The following is an 8246-nucleotide window of genomic DNA, read 5'->3' as shown; positions in this document are numbered from 1 at the left end:
TCCGGCTGAATTAAAAAACATTTTGGATGTATGTGAGTTAGAGAAATTGCTCGAGCCTGTATATAGTTTTTTACAGACTTTGGAAAGGATTAAGAAGGACATCGAGGAACTGGGAGAGACAGCCGAAGTGCCCTTGAGAAAGGTAGAAGGATACCTACGTTGGTTGGGTCGGCAGTCTCCCATATTAGTTGATTTGGCGGTACAGGTGAGTATTACCAGTACCGTACATAATACAGGGACGCAGAGCGATTCGGGCCCGCAATTAATAAGTAGTGGGTGCCAGGTAGCTGCGGGCCCTACAAAGGAGTGTGGTATAATGACCAAGCCTCCGTTGGAAGGATCGATAGGACTGGAGCAGCTGAATAGTGCTGTCTACCAGAACAATGAGATCCTAAAGACAGTGGGGCCGGTTATTTACAGGTCAAAGGGGGTGCAGACAGTAAAAGGGCTCTCTCTTTCCCATAGAGAGACCCAAACTGTGGACAAACCCCAGAGGAAACAGGGGATCATAAAAGAGAAACAAAGGTCTCCTGACAAAGTGGAAAAGGGTGCGGAGAGTACAAGGGCGGCTGTGGAACCCTCCTCAGCGAGAAAAGGGGCGGAACCTGAGTTTCCGGAATGTTTCCAGTTCCGCAGAAGGAAAATAGCAGGAGGACAGAGGCAGTGTTATAATTGCTGCCGGCCGGGCCATATTTGCCAAGACTGTCCTTGGAGAATGGGAGATAGAGTGTCTCATTACTATAATGTTCCTCCTAGGTTCTCCAAGGATTACTGTAAACAGAGCGATCAAGGTCCGACCGGAATTCCCTCCTGGAGGAAGACATCCCTCGCGGAGCCAGATGCTTTGAACCATGGTTCTTCGCTGAGGTGGGAATATTGTGGACTACGGCCGGCAGCTTATCCCGGCCAATACCCCCAAGACGCCAGGTGGAGTCCTCCCTGTAAAGTGGAGATGCCCTGGGTTCCAGCAGAGCATCATGGAACTTGGAGTTTCTCTTCACAGCCCTGTTGGATACCATGGGGGCCGCCAGGGGATGCTGCAGCGAGCCACAGGGACTTCTATTTGCCTTATAACCTGGAAGTACTTCCCAGTCGAGGGGACAGAAGCAATGTTGTACTTCGGGTTAAAGAAAAGGAGTTTTCACCTGACCCGGAAGTGTTAAGAGTCACATGGACTGAGGGACAGAAACACTTCCGGGTCGAGAAGTATAAAGGGACTATGGGTAACCCCAGCAGTCCGAGCCGGAGTTGGGAGGAAGTGCAACAGAGCTGCTGGGAGGAGTGGAGGATTGATTGTTTATTGTATTGTTTATTGGAGTAGTGTGGAATAGTGGTGCCAAAAATATTGGATTTATAACAGGTGTCTGACATGTCATCGGAGGGTTCAAGAGGCGCCTATATAGCGCCTTTATTAATATATATATATATATATATATATATACTGTAAAGGACAGCCGGGTTCCGTGCCCGGCAGGGATGCCCCTGCTGCTTATGTTCCGGGGGAGCCACCATGGGCACTCCAGTACCTCCCCCGGGACGCTTGGTGGCAGCCTCCCTGGCTGACGGTGATTCCCCAACCGCCCGCAGGGCTCCATGGGAGATGGAGTCCTCCACAGCTTGGTTGGGGCCCGGGGTGGCCGCTAGGGGCTGGACAAGTCTTCAGCTTCAGGTTAATTACCTGGAACGCTTCCAGGTGGGCTATAAAAGGGCCCAGCCACCACCACTCGACGAGCCAGAGTTGGGAGGAAGAAGATGAAGCTTGTCTGGGAGGAGTGGTGGAGCGAGGTGAAGAATTGTGTTTTGTGCTTTGGGACTGTGTTTGGGCTGTGTGGCACGAGGAAGACATGTCCCACAGCTGAAGAAAATAAAAGTCTTTGTACTTTTTATACGTGCCTCCGTGTCTTTCTGTGCCGGGTCAGGCGCCTATATAGTGCCTTTGTTACTATATATATATATATATATAGTATATATGTATATATTGTGGTCTATGGCCGGCCAGTCATCCCGGCCAATACCCCCAGGCCGCCAGGTGGAGCCCTCCCTGCAGCATGTAGGTGCCACAAATGCCAGCTACAGCCCTGCTGGATACCACAGGGGCCACTAGAAGGCGCTGCAGGGAGGAGCAGCGAGTATTTTCCCTACAACCTGGAAGTGCATCTGAGTTACATGGACAAAGGGAATGACGTGCTTCCGGGTTGAAGAAAAGGAGTTTTGATCTGACCCGGAAGTGTTAAGAAGTCACATGGACAGGGGTTCAGGAGCACTTCCGGGTCACGGACTATTTAAAGGACTGTGGGAGATCCCAGGGTTGAGCTGAGCTGGGTGGAAGGGTGGCAACGCGTCTGGGAGTGGTGGATTGTATTGATTTGTGATGATTGGTATTTATATGAGTATTGTGGAGAGGAGGGTGCTTTGTGCACTATTTATTAATAATAAAGTCACTTACCTGGTGTCTGGCGTATAGTCTGAGGGTTCAAATGGACGACAGCATCCTCTATCTGTCACTATATATATATATATATATATATATATATATATATATATATATATATATATATATATATATATATACAGTATATGATATGTGTGTGTGTGTGTGTGTACAGTTGTAGAAAAGGCAAGCTAGTTGACTTGCTCTGGGTAATATAGCATGTTGGTGATAAGGATGGAATCGGCAGCCTTGTGGTTTAGAGTCCAGTGTCCTACACACTTATACTATGTGGCTAATGAGCTGTATCTGTATGGCACTACAGTATGGAACACCAAACAAACAATCTAGGAAATTAATGCACAGTGTTATGGAAACATGCAAGAATGCCATTGGCATACTATGGCTATGAAATGCCTCTTCATTCTTAAGTGTGTAGATATAATGTTTTGTTTTTCTGACAATTAGCAAGGTTGTATAGAGATAGAATGTAATCTGCGAAATACAGAGATACAATTCCACACTATTTTAATAATTGTTTTAACATAACTTTACTCTTTTCCTTAAGCCCTTTTCTAATAACAGATTTACAGGACCCTGAGCCTTAATGTGTAAAAGCTATGAACTAACTTCAAGTGGAATACCAGCACATCGCAGAGTGCACAACCATGCATATTCATTCTTATCATTAACAAACAGCTTTGCAAATCATACAGATCACTTGATTTTGCTGTAAATTATCTTTCTAAAAATGTCTTTTTTAACTTTTCTTTTACCAATAGAGCATGCTGCTTGAGCTTTCCTCCATTATGAAAAAATGAAAAATGAATCAGGAAGTGACACTTGGCAAGATGCAAGAATGCCTATGGAGGCTTCGGTAAAGCTGATATTACTTCATCATATTTGTGTATGCCTTTGTTATAGTTAAATACATCATATAAAATAGAAATACTGCTTATTGTTTGCGGTAGCCTTACATTTCATTATTCTACTTCTTTATCCTGATTTTTTAAATACTTACATAACTGAAGAATACTCATATTTTCCTGTTATACCTTTGCTCAGTAAATAAGTGGTCACTGACTGCAGCTGTGATGATTTTGTTTTTGGAGAGATTTACTTTGAACTACATTTTAAATTAAAATGTAACAGAATACTGAAATGTATAATTGACTCATTTGTTAATTTCTGTATTTTATGTACTGGCTTTAATTGGTATTGAAAAGAACTTGACTCATGGTGAACATGTATGAAACATTTTAGTCTAAACAATAGACAAGAAAGAGATTGAAAATATCAGAATCTTTCTCTCCAAGTTGGACATGCAAAAAGGTACTAACAGCATACTTCAGTTTTAAAAATGTCACCTTACACTCCTAAGCGTAAATGGTTTTCTGAATAAATTAGTCATTGTCAATCAATTCTTCGACAATACCAGATGTATTAAATATTTGTGAAATACACCAGTACTCATACTCTTTAAAATTATGTTGATTTCGGTCCTGTCTCAGTTTTGAAAAATAAGACCAAATGCAGGAATTTAGTGATCCTGTCTCAAACAATATCTATAGCAGACACTAGCACATATAGTATAGCTAATACTTTTTTATGTTAACTGAGGTATTGTGATGACTGAAACTCTTTCAGTTTTATCCTAGTTAAACACAGTGAGTGTGTGAAGATTGAAGTGATTGTCCTCTCATGGCACCACTAATTTTGTTCCTCTGATCCTTTCCGTGAATAAATTTGTAATATCTCACCTCATTTATAAGGTGCTTTATATTAGCTGTTGCATTTTTAAGATTCCTATAACAAATATCTACAATGTATCAGAAAATTATTAAGCCACTTCAACAGATTTTTGAAATACTGCTAGATGACACAATTGATACAAATGCTGTTCCAGTTATACTTTTATTACAAAAATTGCATGGTCAAGTTGAAAGACTTTAAAGGCATTTTTTACCTTTGCCATTCTGGTCTGCAGAGGGCACTCCTGCCACCTAAACCCAAAACAAGACAGACACAGGACACAAGTTCAACACATTCATTTTTAATTTTTTTCCTATGGGAAATGCCTTCCTCGTTTCCCACCTGCACACCACAGTTCAAAGCACAAAACACACTTCTCTTCTTTCCTTTTCGTTCTCTTCCTCTCTCAGTGTGCCTCCACTCCTCCTGGCAAGCTTTGTCCTCCATCTACCAACTATGGCTGCCAGAGTATTGGTGGCTGTCTCCTTGTATCGAGCACCTGGAAGTGCTACAGGTGTTCTGTGACATTCTTCCGGCTGCACTTCCACGTGTGGCAGAAGTGCTGTAACTAAGGGGTCAGCAGTACCTGCAGCAACCACTGGTGGCGCCCATGGAAGCCAATAGTGCTGCTCCAAGCTCCAACTCTCATGGAGCCCTGAGAGAGCTCTGAAGGAGAGGTAGTGCCCTGGATATGCTCTCTCCCCCAGTCCTTCCACTATATAGGTTTCCCAGCAAGGAAAGGCCTCCGGCCGTCCATCACATCATTTTACTTGAAATCTACAATTTGCTGAATGCAAAGTACATTTTCCCAGCCAGAATGAGATTGTCTCAGCAATGTTCTTTGCCTGAGTGGCAATTCAGTCACTGATGCATTTTATAAATATAAACTTCAGCATGATTAGGAGTCATTGGTCACACTGTTAATGAAATGAAAAGCTATGAAGAGGAACACTAAAGAACATTCTAAGGAAGTTAGAAGCACAGTAATAATAATGCACACTATGAAAAGTTAACAAAAATAAAGAAAAGTGTTTGTATCTTTCTTTGAGTGGTTTTGACAAAGTAATCATTAAATGGAATTTGCACAATACCAACCAACCAGACACTGCCTTCAAAAAGATATCTGTCTAAACAGCACATCTATTCAAGGAGGACAGGATTCATCTTGTAGAATGGGGTGTCCAACTCTGATCCTGAAGGATCGGACTGCAGGTTTTGGTTCCAACCAGTTTCTTAATTAGTAACAAACAGCTGCTGGTAGGGCAACACAGTTTACTTGCCTTAATTGTAATAGGTTATACTTTTATGGTACAAATACATTAAATACTGTCCTGGGAAATACTGCAAAGGGACTTTCAGTCTCCTAAAAACAAAAATCAACAGGACAATGACCACAGGCACAGGGTCTAAACATTGGAGTGGCTTAAAATTAAAAATGTGATTGTTCTCACACTTGGTTGCCAGATTTGAAGAAAGGCTGCCCTCAAATAACAGTAAGTTTGCTTCTTTAGGGAGCAGGTCTGCCAGGAGGATTAGGCAAAACCAATTATAACCAGTGAGCAAGGCAGGTAAATGCCATCTGCTAATGACTTCAAATGATTATTCCTACAGAAGATACCAGAACTAAATGTGAATGTGTGTGGTCTGATTAGGCATGCAAGTAAAAAACATAATTTTTTTTACTTATGACATCAACTGACAACTAATGTAATCTTTATAATTTTGTTTCTGAGTATGTTCGATTACAATAAAAAAATTGTAATATTACATGTATTTATTTGTAACCCAACAATGCATTGTTTTACATTTACCCTCAAAATGGGCTAGACTGGTAAAGCTCACTCTCCAAGACTGCCAGGAATACTAGGATGGAGTATAAACTACAGATATCTGTAAGTGAAACTTCAGCCTTAAAGTTGAGGAAACTATTTCTTCAAATATACTTTTTATGTAAACTTCAACTCTAGAGAAGATGATGATGAAAACAGATTATTGTACAGATGGAATAATGTGCAGTCAGAGTCAGGGGGTAAAGGGATTTTGTTATAGGTGTTGTTATTATTTCAGTACTATGTTAAATGAATACTTACCATCAGGTGTTAAAATGGAACCACTGCATTTTCAGGCTGAGACTGGGATGTCTGGTGCTTTGCTTCCATTTTTGGAATTGTAAATGAAGCCTTCTGGTTAATTTGCCAGTGTCTCACTGTCTATATTGTGGCTATAGATGAACCTTGGCTTCTCATGCAGTAGAAGGCACATCCAGACTTGTTCGATTTGATCTCATTAAACATCTAATGGCCAAAAATGCAAATCTGAAAGTAAAGTCTCTTTATGAACCAGATTGTTTTAAACTCAGGCTCCTTTTATGCTAAATATAAATACATTTTTACTGCTCTAATTCTATAGAATGTAGAAAAACAAGATTTTTAAAATACACACAGACAAGCAAAGACTCTTGGGCATATTAACTGCCTTTGGCATCAATCTAGTCACATAATTTGGAGTTGAAGTGAAGGTGGTGTCATGATTTAACCATTGATGACATGTGGCACCATTTTTTAGTTGCCTTGTTGCATTTTACGTGTGTCATTGACCAAAAATAATATTAATCACATTTTGAGATATATGTAACAGAGACAGGTGATTTAAATAAGGACCTAAAATAGTGCAATTAATTTCACTTTTGGTAAGAAATTATTGTGTTTTGAGATCTGTTTCATGGGAGCACAACCTTGATGCAACTGAAAAGAAACAGCATCACAGTAGTTGTGGTCTCTTTCACTTACACTTGGGGATAATCCAGCAGCAAACTTTCATTTTCATCAAACAACAAACCTTTTAATTCTCGTGGATACGCCTCATTATTGGGAAGAAACATTACTTTTCTTGTGGGACTTGAAAGTATCTCCCTCGTCACGTCTTGTCCCAGGTTTTTTTTATATAATAGACAGATATATTATTGGCACAATAACTGTTGCCACATAAGTGCGTATTTTTTATTATTATTTTATTATTATTATTGTTTTATTTTTACAGATAGAACCATGTTGGATTCAAAGAAAAAATGTAGACAATATAATGTTGAATATTTGAAATATGGTTTTATTCAGTCACCCACAAACAAGACATTACCAATGCGCCTGATTTGCCACGTTCACGTGCCAAGTTTTTTCAAATGAAACCATGAAACCTTTGCGATTAGAAGCATATTTGACCAAAATACATCCTGACAGAAAAGATAACAATTTATCTTACTTTGAAATGGTCAAAGATCAACATTCGAGATGTCCAACTTATGTCTATATGTCTTCAGTGACATCGAAACAAGACAATGATGGATTATGTGCAACATTTCTTACAACATTTCCTTGCTTATTGCTAAATTGGGAAAACCGAACACTGTTGGCAAAGAATTGATACTGCCAGCTGTGATTGAGGTTTTATGTACTGTGCTGCACAAGCCACTGTCTGATATTATTAAAAAACACCATGGAGCAATGGTACAGTGCAGAGACAAATAGATAAAATGTTCGAGGATGTGGAGAGTTCTTTAACTGATTTTTTGAAGACTACTGAGTTTTCTTTACAACTCAATGAATCTACTTTACCAAGCAATTAGTCTTTATTTCTAGCATACGTTTGCTTCATAAAAGATGAAAAAAATTGTCAAGAACTATTATGCGCAAGAATATTAGAAACAGACACTAAAGGAAAATCTATATTGGAACACTATTTTAAAGAAAAAGGTATTCCTCTGAATAATATTGTGTCTGTTGCTACCGATGGTGCTCCGGCAATGGTAGGATGCTACCGCGGGTTGATTTCATATTTGAAAAAGGCGGTACCAAATGTAGTCGCTGTGCTTTGTGTGATTCACTGACAACATTTGGTTGCAGAAAACCTTAATGACCGCCTTCATCGTTCACTATAGTATGTAATTACAACAGTTAACAAGATCAGAAGCAATGCTCTCAATGATAGATTATTTGGAAAGCGTTGTGATGAAAACAACGAAGACTTTAATTGTTTACTATTGCACACAGAAGTTTGTTGGCTGTCAAAG

The sequence above is a fragment of the Polypterus senegalus genome, chromosome 3, assembly GCF_016835505.1.
Source record: "Polypterus senegalus isolate Bchr_013 chromosome 3, ASM1683550v1, whole genome shotgun sequence".
Classification (NCBI taxonomy): domain Eukaryota; kingdom Metazoa; phylum Chordata; class Cladistia; order Polypteriformes; family Polypteridae; genus Polypterus; species Polypterus senegalus.
This window is presented reverse-complemented; position numbering follows the sequence as displayed.